Below are 13,180 nucleotides of genomic sequence, written 5' to 3' on the forward strand. Positions count from 1 at the left end.
GTGTTACTCCAATCAGGTGGGCTAGTGAGGAGAGGGGCCAATTGCTAGCTGTTTGAATTCCATGTCTAAATTTACTGCACCTTGCAGTGCATTTCAGGAACCCTCTGCTTTGTCACCGAGGCTCAGAATCACAGTAATTTGCTATTTTTTAAAAAATCTTCTGTGTGATGATGTCCTTGGAATTTTTTCACAAAGGGAAAGGGAATTTGCATTTGTTGAGGTTCTTCTGCGTAATGATCATGCTGATTATAATCACATCTTAATCCTCATTTTAAATCTGGAAAGTCAAGATGGAGAGATTGAGGCTCAGTAGCTTCCCCAAAGATGACAAGTGGTCCAAGTGCAGATCTAAAATTCAGAGGTTCCCATCGTGCTAATGCATGATGTAAGGGGAACAACAATAGAACCATTTTGTCGTACAGAGACAAATACTATACAAGGGGTTAACTGTTTTTGTGCTTGCCCCAAATCTAAAACACAGCAAAGTTTTTAAGTGCTTGCCTTAAATTACAAAACAATAAAGGTTTCACTTATTTTCTATTTTTGAAGACATTTTAACTTGAGTCCTCAAATGGGAAAAATCTGGCATTTTTTCTGGTAACTTAAGATTTTAGGAAATACAGAAGCAATGATCTTATGACTTTGCCTTTTCCCACCAGAGTGAACCTACTTTTCAGAACCAAAATATCATTATTTTACCGGTGGGAGATTTGGGGAAATGTCTTAGGTAACAAAATAGCCTATTTTGACACGTCTCCATTATTTCATTTCAGACATGCCTTAGGTCAAACACATTCTTGAAACACTCTCTCTCAAATAAAAGCCCCTTGTAGAGTACCCAAAGAAGAAATTGACGTCATGTTTCCCTAAAACAATGCCCAGGGGACATATTCTGCTTAGAATATGTGTTCACGAGTTGAAATGGGCTGAAACCAGGTCTGAGTTTGAACATTAACTGTGTTATTTTAAGAATTACCAAGAACTACAAGCAAAGGAATTTAAAATTCTCAGGTGATTATAGTGTGAGCTTAATTTAGTTTTATGAATTTAAGAGAGTTTTTTGGAAATTAATTTTTGTAAGATTGTTATTCATGCTAAAATAATTGAACAATCCAGTTCTAGCAGTGTAGGCCTTGGAGATGAGAATCTTGGTCTTTCTGTCACTTCGTACTTAAATATCTACAATAAATGCAGCGTTCCCTATATAGCCTCAGTCCATTTCCTTTAACAAGAATGAATCGTTCTGGTCCTGGCCTGGTTACTCGGTTGGTTGGAGTGTCATCCCTGCGCTGGAAGATTGCAGGTTTGATTCCTGGTCAGAGCACATACCTAGGTTGCAGGTTTGATTCCCAATAGGGGTGCTTTCAGGAGGCAATCAATCTGATATTTCTCTCTCACATTGATGTTTCTCTCTCTCTCAAAAATCAATAAAAATATCTTCATCTGAGGATAAAAGAAAACCTGTTTTGTGCTTAATTGGCTCCACCAGGTATTCAGATTTGTTTGGAAGTGTGCTTTATTTACAGCATTTGTTACCCATTGTCTCACAGATGGGACAACTATTCAGAAATATCCTCCTACCATAAGATTTATGAATTTTAAAGACTCCACATTGTTTTCTTAAAACAGAAGGTGTCCTGCATGGAGAAATGAAAACTAGGAAGTCATAACTTACGAGAGATGTTGATTTAACATGTCCTATGTAGGTAAGAATTTTATTGTGACAATTTTATGTTCTTCCCCATCCAGGATAACAAAATTAGAAAACTCCTGTTCTCTCCTTTCTTACAAAAGGAAGAAACAGGCCCTTCAATCAGCACTTTTCATGACTTATTTAATTTCTTCATTAAGTAATACCATGAGATAGGGACTGTTATCCCCAGTTTACAAATGAGCAAGCTGAGGCTTAGTGAAATTCAGTAATTTGCTTGAGGTCAAAAATAGGTAGCAGAGTTAGAATTCCCAAATACTGAATCAATGCTTAGTGAAATTAAGGGGTAGATGAAAATGTTGGGTCATGCTTATCCTATACTACACCTAAATCTAGGACAAAAGTTTTTATTGTGAAATGGTATAATTTGTATCCCTAGGACCTTCATTCAGTGTTAGAAAATGCAAACTAGCAGAGACAAATCTGATGACTCTAGAGACTCCTCCTCTGTTTGTTAATAGTAGTTTAGTAAAGACCTGGCTTAGCTGATTTGGGTTAGTTTAGTAGAATGAGACTTAGGTTGGGAGCTCTTCCTCAGCACCCCCACCATTTCTGTTCTAGACTAGGGAGCTTCCACAGTTGCATTGTTGCATAGATTCTCCCTGGCCTCTGGTTCCTAAAAATGTGTGAAGTTTTCAAAAGGCAGTCCTCCCCACCCCCCAATGAGAAAGCATCCAGCTCAGCTATGCTCGTTTTAGCACATATCTCTGTGCAGCATGAGGGACTGAGGGATCAAGTGTGCTCTGCTATTTTTTTGTTTCTAAACTTTTACCCAATAAACATTATTTAATATTTACACAAGATAGCATACGTGTCTGTTTTCTTTGCACACTAGAATATTCTGTACTGTTTAAAACAAAGCTAACGGTGAGTAAATCTTTGTTAATTTCATATGAGATCACTTTAGATGAGAATTCTTTGAAACTGAACTGTTTAAAGAATATTTCTGTTTTCATTCATTCTCATTTTAGCATTTTGTTTTCTGCTGGCTTATACCTGATAATCCCCCAAATGTGAACCCAGTCTACTCAGGTACTCAGGGATCAGCTTCATCAAAATCAACCCAAAATTCAGAAGAAAACGTTATATACTAGGATTACTCAGCATGAATCTTTTATGTCAGGAAGAAACACTTTTCCGTAGGTGAAGGGAATCCCACAAGGAAATGAAAATAGGCCATTGCACAGCATCATTTCTCTCTTTCCCTCCCTTTTCCTCACTCTGCTGACATCTTTCCCTGTTCCTCTCCCTCTCATTACCCTTTTGGCCCCTTGACTCTTCTTTCTTCAGTGAATATGCTGCCCAAAGAAGTACAAATGGGCCATAAAAATTTATTTTCTAAAATCAATATAATAAAAGTTCTTTTCAGTGCAATGCATCCCTTGTATGATAAAATGTATTTCTTATTTGTAAATTCATTTAATTATTCTTAGTGACTATGTCACTTTTCCATTCCAAGACAAATATTCAATTTTCCAAAAATTCAGTATTTGGAAGCCTTCTTATATAGTTCCATGCTGATGTGTGGCAGATGTAGAAAACACACGATTCATAACAGAAGGAAAGATTATCTTCTTTCATTTAATTTCAAAGGAATCTCAAGTCATTTTTTTTTTCAACTACAAATTTTCAAATATCATATTGGGGGGGAAAAACAACAAAATTAACCCATGAAACATAGAATGGTAATTTAAAATTAATGAACAAACCTGGTGCACTCATCTGGCACTATTATTTTAATTATGTTCTAAACCTCAAATTTCTGCCATTTATCACCAATGTTATTTATTATTACATAGTAATGTCTTAAGCAGTTAAACAAGAGTTTTAAAGGTTAATAATACCAGCTCTGGATAAGAAGGAAAGAAGGCCCATCGTACACTGATGGTGAAGCTGAAATCTGATTTAACCTATTCTCTTATGAAACCTGGTAATATTTACCAAATTTGAAATATGCACATAAAGCGCACCAAGATATAAGTACACTAATGTGATTAGAGCTCTCTTTAACAAATTTTAACTAGTTAAACTTTGCAGTATAAATCCAGAACTTACTATGTATTCTCTATAAAAAGTAATTCTGATTTTAACTAGATTCTCAGGGTTTCTGGAGCAAGTTTTAGAATGAAGACTAGAATTGTTTATGTAGAGTTCAGAAAAATGGCTTGGTGACAGGGAAGGATGAACAATCACCAGCGTGCGCTTGCTCAGGCCCAGCAGCCGGGACAATCCAATCAGGGGCACGGGAAAGTGGGAAAAAGCAATCTCCTGTCCTCCCAGCCATCAATGATATAGACGCCAAGCCTCCTCCTCTGGGCCTCTCAGCATGGTCCCTTCCCACACAGGGGGCCCACGCTCCCTCCTTTGATGCCCTGGTCTCACTGTATAGACGTGGAGATCTATTGTGGCTGCATGGCAGGCCCTGGCGCTGGCCAGGTTTGTAGCACCCACACCAGTCCGTTTATTCATCTGCTATCTGTTCACCTCTTGATGGCCGTTTGGATTGTTACCAGTGTTTTTGGCTATTACAAATTAAACTCTGTGAACATTAGTGAGAAGCCTTTGTGTGGATATATACTCTTTTTTTTTTTTGTCTTGTGTTAATATTTAAGGGGGAAATGGCTGGATCATCGGGCAGGTGACCGTTTAATTTTTTAAGAAACTTTCAAGCTATTCTCAAACTGGTTGCACCATTTGACATCCTTACCAACAGTGACTAAGGGTTCCAGTTCCTTCCCCACCTCACTAAGAAGATGAGATACGGTCATGTTGATATGGTCAGTCTTTTAAATTTTAGCCTTCTAATAAGTGTGTAGTGGCAACTTCTCATAGTTTCATGCCTAATTTAAAAGTAAATAAAAGAGAACTATTCTTCTGAATAGCTAATAAATTTCCATAGAACCTGGATATAAAAAACTAAACAGAAAGCAAAATTACAGAGGATACTTGCAGAATATTTACACATTAAAAAATATTTTTTTCTTTGAAGCCAGATTTAGGGGAAGAGTTGGACTGATTACTTTTTAAAAGTAATTTTTAAAGATTACAATGGATGACAAATATAGCAAATCAACCATTTTACTTAACTGTGGTTCCTAATGAACATAAAACCAAAGCACAGCAAAACTAAACCTGTCCATATTAGCATTAAATTATCCAAAGTCTTGCAGAAAGTTAGTGACTGATTTAATACTAAAATTCATGTTTCTTAACTTGTAAACTAGTGTCACGCTACTCCTCATATATTCGGCATTGGTGTATTGTATGAATTGTTTTGAATTTGATATGCAGACAGGAAATTTTGAGTGTAATGAAAATGCACAGATCTGTAGTCTACAGGGTAATAAAAAGTGATGATGCGAATCTACACATGTAGCAGAGGGGACAAATCACTCAATTGGGCTTGTGACCTGGACTTGTATGATTGGAGTAAAGTCTCTTTATCTGTGAGACAAAGAAAGGCTACAAGAGAACACTTCAGGTAGAATTGTGGAAATAAGATACAAACGTTATAGGAAGAAGAGGTGGAAGGAAAACAAAGAAGAGCAACGATGGGTAGAGACGGGTCTTGCAGGGGAAAAGCAATTAATAGCCATATGGTCAGAGAACTAGCTTTAAGCCCACAGGGGTGAAGAAATGAGAGCCACAGAGATCATTCCAGATGCATGAATGGAACAAAATGTAAAAATTAGCCGCAAGAATAAGAAGCTCAAAGTAGAAAAACCTGTTCCTCTGTAGATGTTGAAATGCCGGAGGGTGACGTTGTAGAACTTGGGAAAAGAGAAGGAGGTAAAATTTTAGATACCAAATAGCAGGGGATATATGAAGAGTAGTGACTAAGCAAAGTAAAAAACATGCCCAAGGTCCTAGAAACAGAGTTGCAGATGCAAGAGGAAAACCTGCAGGGAAATTGGTTATCTATGAACTATTTGCAATTGTGGCTTCTATTAATGATAGCTAATAAGAAAACAAGAAGGATTTATGTTTAACTTACAAAATATTATAAAATATTTTGAAATTTATGGGAGAAGATATATTATCACAAGTATTGGCTTTGGGAGGCAACACATGGTTTTTATAATATTCTATCTCCATAGTGGTTTTACCAAATTAATCAGCACAAATAGATGATGATTCATTGATGTTATTTATAATAATAATAAGGGTTTTATAAAAAACAAAACTAACTAATAGAAATAAATATCAGGTCCTGCACATCGAAAGACCCAATACAGACATACAGGACAGTAGAAAAAGGCTTAGCAGCAACCTCCAGGAAAAAGAATTGACTTTAAGAGACCCATCATGGGGTGGGTCATTTTTATAATCACTTTTATTTGTGATCCAAATTCAAATGAAGAGGAAGCAGGAAAATTGAAAAAAATATATTGACCTTCCTATATCACTGATTTTCAGGCTTTCCATTTATGTGGGACTTTTAAATAGTGGTTTAGTTTAGATTGAAGTTGGGTCCTGCCTTCTTAGTAACAGCTGGAGTGGGATGGGTGTTTTTCTAATATCAATCCAAACTTTGCCTAAAAAGTTCAGCTCTATCACTGAGTCATGAGAGGATTTGGCATTGGCCACTGCCTCAGCTATATTGGCCTGGCTATTAACTTGGTCCTTCGGCTTGTGGGGCATGTTGGTGGCGTGTTTGCTTTGAAGCATGTGGCTCTTGCCATGCAGGCCAGAGCTGAGTTGGCTGCTGATTGGTGCTGGTCCGTCTCCATCAAGAGCAGACCCCATTCCCTTTTGCCTCTGACTCTCATCTTGGTAATTAAGACTCCTTTGATTTTGTTTGGCAACTCACCATCTGCAGAAAAGGAGGGCAAGCCCAGAAAACTGGCACCTTCACAGTTTCACGGGGTCCTTGATTAAACCCCGTTTAATTCCGAGAATCTTAATCAAGGTAATTATCTTGCTCTGGTGTCTGCGTCGGCACTGGCTCCTCTTGGGGGCCCGTCCAGCAGCTGGAAGGTGTCTGGGGGTGCAGCTCTCCACGAGGGCCCCGCTGTGGAGGAGCCGTGGGAGCGGAGCAGCAGCTCTATTTAGCACGTTCCTGAGTGTGTGGCTATATTGATTTGTTTTTAAAACCTTCCAAATGTGTTCAAAGCAGGCTGCTTATTTTGTGCCAAAAGACTAGGTTAGCTAATTTGAGGTAATGCTGAATCCAACTCTTTAATATACTTTTTGGTAAATTCTCGCACAAAAGTGCACTAATTACTTACCTAGTGCACTCACTACCTTCCCCAAAATACAACAGAAAATTCAATCCAGAGAAAGGCCAAAGGCACACTCCATTCATCATTTTATGCCATTTCAGGTTCACCAAATGCTAAACATTTTAACTTTGTTAACTAACCAACACTACAGGAAATACCAATAAAAATAAATTATGATATTAGAAATGTTGCTATCTGGGAAATTTAAAGTTTTGTTAGTCAAAATAGTTTTGAGAACCAGTTAGCTCTGGAGCTTAGCATTTTGTTGTGTTTTTGTGTTTTGTACAAGAAAGTTCATCTGGGGTTGGAGGTACATAGATTTTCTTAAAAACAATGCAGACATTTCCCTTTGATTTATACCTCATGAGTGAATCGATCCGCCAGAGCTATTATATATCTTCCTTCTCCATTTCTTTCCGTCAAGGCCTTCCATTAGTGGGTGGAGGAAAGATGAGAATCTTCTAGTCGTGGCATTTCAGAATAGAAAGGCCTTGGAGAGCCTCCAATCCAGTATTTCTCACCTGCTGGGGTTTTTATTTTTAACTTGCTAACCTCTTTTATAATAACATAAAATCTAGTGAACAACTGTAGAAATTTCTTATTAAACTGTCAGTATGGGTTATATAGCTTATAAGCCAAATATTTTCTTTCAAATCAGTATAGCATTTAATTCTATAAAATTAATTAAATACAATATCCAACACATTCTAAACATATATTATCTCTTCTATTTGTTAATTTATATTAAACAAATATGTAAGGAAAAGCATTTTGCTGACAAATGTAAAAGGCTATACTTTATATTTTGTGTGCCTAGACTAAATAAGTTTTTACCAAAATATAAAAACTGCTTTCATGACTTCATGTTTGGAATTCTTTAACAATTTTAAAAAATATAACACCCATATGTTGTCTTAGATAATGAAATAATAGTACATGCTCAGTACTTTTGCAAGCATTTCCCCTCTAATAACATACTGTCGATTTGAATCATTTTGAAAATTAATTTTTGATTTTATTTCTAATGTATTTATTTCTTATAAAAATTCTACCAGAATATAAATGTTGCTGTGTATTTTAAACATTAAAGCCTCATGATGTGCCATATAGAAAGTGACTAAGATGAATTCAGTTTATGGATCTGGCAAAGATTACCTTGACATGAATTTCTGGCAGAGTATCTCTCCTACGTTTTTCTCTAACTGGTTTATTTTCAATACCAGAATTCCTCATGCTGCCTTCGTTGAAACAATTATCGATTTTCAGTACAAAACTATGACTAAACACAAAATTTCAAAATGATGTAATAGATTTAAAAATCAGAGTGGGAAGACTGGTGATGTTCATGATAGTAGTAGCTTCTGTGAGATGGAAGAAAGTGGCTGAGTGGAAGGGGAGCTCTTGATGATAATATTTTACTTCAAGTTTTTAAAGAAATTCAAGCAAATATCATAAAATCTTAGCTATTGCCAATTTTCAGTGGTCTGTAAAAATCTCTAAAAGTAACTTTCCTGATTTGGTTTGCTTTGAAAACCTACCCAATAGCTTTCTGTCACCGCTGACTATAAGAAAGTGGCCATATTACTCAACATCTCCGTTTCAACACATTGCTCTGCTTTAGAGAATGATTGTAAAGATTTCATGATGTTATTTTCGGAAAGTGCCTAGCTCAGTGCCTGGACCAAGTAGCAGGTCAGAATATTAATTGCTTAACTTCCTCCTGTTCACACCTCCTTCGTTTATGATTATATTTACAAAATTGCCTAGATCTCTGTGGCTTTCCTGCCCTCCATTGCCTTCCTGAGCTTTTGATGTCCCTCTTGCTGAGCCACAGGCCATCCCTGCTGGGCGCTGATTAGTCCACAGGGCACCTTGACCATCTCTGCTCACCCAGCAGCTCTCCGGTGCCAGGGAAACTGGCTCTCTATACAAAGCCCAGTGAACCGGGCTACTTTGAAGACCAGTGTGGGGTGTTCTTGGTCCAGTATAACACAGAACTACAATTCCCAAGTTGATTTTTATGCGTTCCAAGCCAACATTGTTTTTCAAATGTCCATCCATTTAATGTGGCTTTTTTCTTTTTCCACACCAGAGAGTATTGGAACTGAAACAGGAAAACATCAGAATGCTAATGGAATAACAGAAACTTTAATCAGAAAGTCAGTGAACACCTGGCTGATTTTTTTTTTTTTTTAACATTAAAAGGCATGTATTTTGTAACTGCTTAAAAATAAACCAGTACACACACATGTGTGTGTGCGTATGTGAGAGAGAGAGAGAGCATGTGGCTCTGGTTTCCCCTGTCTTATGTGAATATGCTATGTGGGTATGTCCTTAACAATAGGGTGACCAGGATTTTAGTGAAGATTTGAGTTAAACCATTTTACTCTTAAACATATGAGGACAGAATCAGGAGTTCTTGTCCACATAACCCTCAAGGAAAATTGAACATTGTTTCAACCACCAGTAAGGTAACCCAACTTTTGAACCCGAGGGGAGCACAAGAGTGAAGTTGCAGCTGTTACCCCCTCTGACCTAGAATTATGCGGGGTTGTCTGTGATTTGGTGAAATCCAGCCTGTGTGGACTGGACGGCAGAAAGAAGAACACACGAAGTAGTGGAGGTTCATCAGACCTGGTGGCCTTTATTAATAGTCAACACACTAATGTGAGGAACTGGATTAAAGTTTGAATTGTCCTTAGTGTTCATGCCCGGTAACCACCGCTACGCATCCATATTTTCTGATTGTGACTGTAAAGTCCCAGACTCTTCTTGGTTTGGCCTCAACCCCTGTTTGCAAGCATCCCACTCAGCGAGTGATGACGCTTTTCCTATGGCGGACTGTGCGCTCTTTTAAATCTGCCCTTGCACTTTCTTGCTTCTGAATCTTTGCCCACTAGTTATGTTCGCTCCACCTGGAATACCATGACGTTTCCATCTCTGCCTGAAGGATTTGGAGCAATTTTCAGTGTCCCCAATGAGAGTGAAAAATGTGGAAATTATCTCAATCTGTCTTGCTAATGGACCTTGATCCTGCCATTATATAGTAAATGCATACTGATTTTTCTTAAATTGAAGTCTATACATTTCCAAACTGTAAACTTCTTGAGGGTCAAAACCATTTATTACTAGGAGTATTAAGAAAATGAATACTGAAGTCATATAAACCAGAGATGATACCTAGTCTTTGTAACCTAGAAGCTTTTTGAAGCAAAATTCTTAACCTCTCTGAGCTTCGGTTTTCCAATTTGTAGTTCAGGGATGTATCTGATATAGTTGTGCTGAGGGTTATACATGATTGTGGATTTAAAGCCTTTAGCACAGTGGCTGGCACATATCAAACAAAAATACTATTATTATTACCTATTTCATCCCAAAGTACCTAGCATGGGGTTAAGCCCATATTGAATCCTCAATAAATATCTATCAATTGCTTAATGAATGAATGAACACAAATGTCTTCTTTGTAAAGTCATTGGAGTTTCTTACTTTTTTTTAATTTGTGAAACTAAAGGGAAGTAACCAAGAAAGTTAGTTCTCTGTCCAACAAATAAGTCTGCTGCAACATCCCCAAGCCAATTGGGGAGCACTCTAATGGGTGAGCTGAGAGAATTTTCTCCTTGAGGCAGTTCCTTGGAAGAACAAATGCAAAGATATGCAAAGAGCATTATCCAGCTGAGACAAGCTTATTAGTGTTCTCATTGACTCTACCGGGAAGCTCCCCTGCTGAAGCTCTGTCTGGGAACCCTCAGGGACTCAGGTGGCCTCAGATGTGCAGTAACAGCCAGTGCACACAGCAAACCAGGTCATCAGCTTGGGGACAGCTCTCATTCAGCCAGCCTGTCCTGGTTTGGGGTGTGGTGGCCTATCATGAGAAAGAAAAATCTTGGCTTTATATGTGAAGAAAGAAGATTTACTTATGCCCATGGAAATATATTTTTACAATAATTCGAGTACACCAGAATAGGAATTGCCTATCCAAAGTAAGCTGACTTGCCCACAGATTTATTTTTAAAAAAACGTTTAAAAGTATTCTTGTTTATTACTCTTATCTTAACTTTTAAAGTATTAATGTAATTTCCCACCATAACAAAAGTAATTACCCATGGTATTTCTTGAGATGGACATAGGATCCATTGCTAAAGAAGGATAATATAATCCCTCCTTTCTCAATTTATAGTTGAGAAAACAAAATGATTTTAACTTCAAATGGAATGTCAGTGTCCATTGGGAACTCCATTCCTCTTGAGATTTAGAAAATATTACTTGAACCACAGTTCCATAGCCTAGAAGTCCAAAGCCTGATCCAAGATTCCTGAGACTACCTGGTACTATAATTGGTCGATCACTTCTATGCCTGGGCTCTTGCTTTTGTGTGTGTGTGGGGGGGGAGGGCTTTTTGCCCCTGTGAAACCTTTATTCTGTACATTAACCCAGATGTGAAACTCTGCTCTCTTGCTGTTTTCTATAGGACTTAGTAAGTTTGGATTGACTGTTGATTTTGGGGATCATGAGAAGGGGCCACAATATGCAGTGATCAGCAGAAGAATTAACGTTTCATATTAAACACTCTTCTTCTTAAAAATCCTTTCAGTCATACTGCCAATAAGAAGTAGAGCCCTTGCCCGTCTTCCTCCAGCTTTTTGCCATCTCTCTGGTTCCTTTCTCTTCTTGCTCCAATTACTTTTTTTACCTTCTACTTCCCCCTTTCTTTTTCCCAGAACAAACAACAACCAACCAACCGATAAAAACACCTAAAAATTATTCTTTATTAGATAAAGTCAGTATTATATGTTGGTTGAGGTATGGACTGTGGATTGAGGCATCTTTTTTCAAATCCCAGCCCTGCCACTTGCCGTAGTGTGACCTTGGATACATCATTTCACCTCTATACCTCAATTTCACCATCTAGAAAATGGAGAAGAGAATTCCTGCTTCATAAGAATAGTTATGATGATTAAATAATTTAATATGCATAAGCACTTAGAATGGTTTTTGAAACAGAATCAGCAACAAAAGTGTTTATTAAAAATTGCTCCTTTGTCCTTGCTTGGACTCCCCTCAGCACCTTACCTTCACTCTCCAGTGACTTACCAAGATAGTTTCCAGCAAAACACCTTTTTCTTCCTAAAGGGAATTCTGGTGCCAGATGTTCCGAGAATACTGTTTTCATGCTATTAGAAATGTTTTATCTTAGAAATTATTTGTAAAATATTGGTGTTTGCTATTTTAGTACCAATGCTAAAATACTACAAGGAACAGATATTTACTGATAAGCTGGTAACCAACCTAGGAACTTAATAATCTTAAATCTGTGGAACATGATCCCATAGGACTTAAAATGATTAGAAAATGGTTATTGTATCATCACTTTCTAAAAATGTTTATTAGAGGAACAAAGCTTTTCAAGTTCAAAGTCGACACCAGAAAAATATAAATTGTTAAACAGTAGCACATAAACATGATAACCCAAAGCAAAATGTTTTCCTTGTGATGCTGAAATGAAGCTGTTTATACTTCCAGCAATGTGGGGGGCAATGACCAAGCCCCACAGGCCATTTAAACTTGCCTCTGTGTGAGAGTGTTTCCTTCTATGAAATGATAGGCAGAACTATTTAAGGTCATCTACTGGGTAAGTGGATATCATGTGAACAGTAGCTCCCAGGACATTTAAAAATAAAAACTGAAGTAAAGAGAGGTGTTGCTAAAAGTAAGGAGAGTCATGGGAAGGAAGAAAACGGATTAGCCAAAGGTTAATGCCCAATTATCTAAGGACCAAGGCAACTTAGACTGGGAATGCAGACTTCTAGCTGCTCCGACTGGCCGTCAGCATCCCCTGTGAACTCAGTCGCACAGGAATCTGTGCTTTAACCTGCTCCCCTGGTGATTCTTCGCAAACTTCAGCGTGCGAAGCACTGACAATATACATTTTCCACTCACCCACATTCTCTAAGGTAATTTAAGTAAAATATCTGAAAGAGAGAGAGAGACGGAAAACTTATGGTAATTTAAAAAATTTTGTTTGAAATTCGATGTTTAAAGTTGATTAAACTAAGAGTTTCCTTTAGTGTACCTGTTTTGGGAGTAAGTTGGCACATAAAAGATGGTAATTTCATGTGGAATTCTAGGATTATCTGAGTAAATTATTAACTGGAATAAATAAGTTTTTGTCAAATTTAACACTATACATGGTGGGAAGCCCTGAACAATGGGATGTCAATTTCTCTAAAACGATGCTGCTTCCTCT

The sequence above is a fragment of the Miniopterus natalensis genome, chromosome 12 (assembly GCF_054644295.1).
Source record: "Miniopterus natalensis isolate mMinNat1 chromosome 12, mMinNat1.hap1, whole genome shotgun sequence".
In the NCBI taxonomy this organism is placed as follows: Eukaryota; Metazoa; Chordata; class Mammalia; order Chiroptera; family Miniopteridae; genus Miniopterus; species Miniopterus natalensis.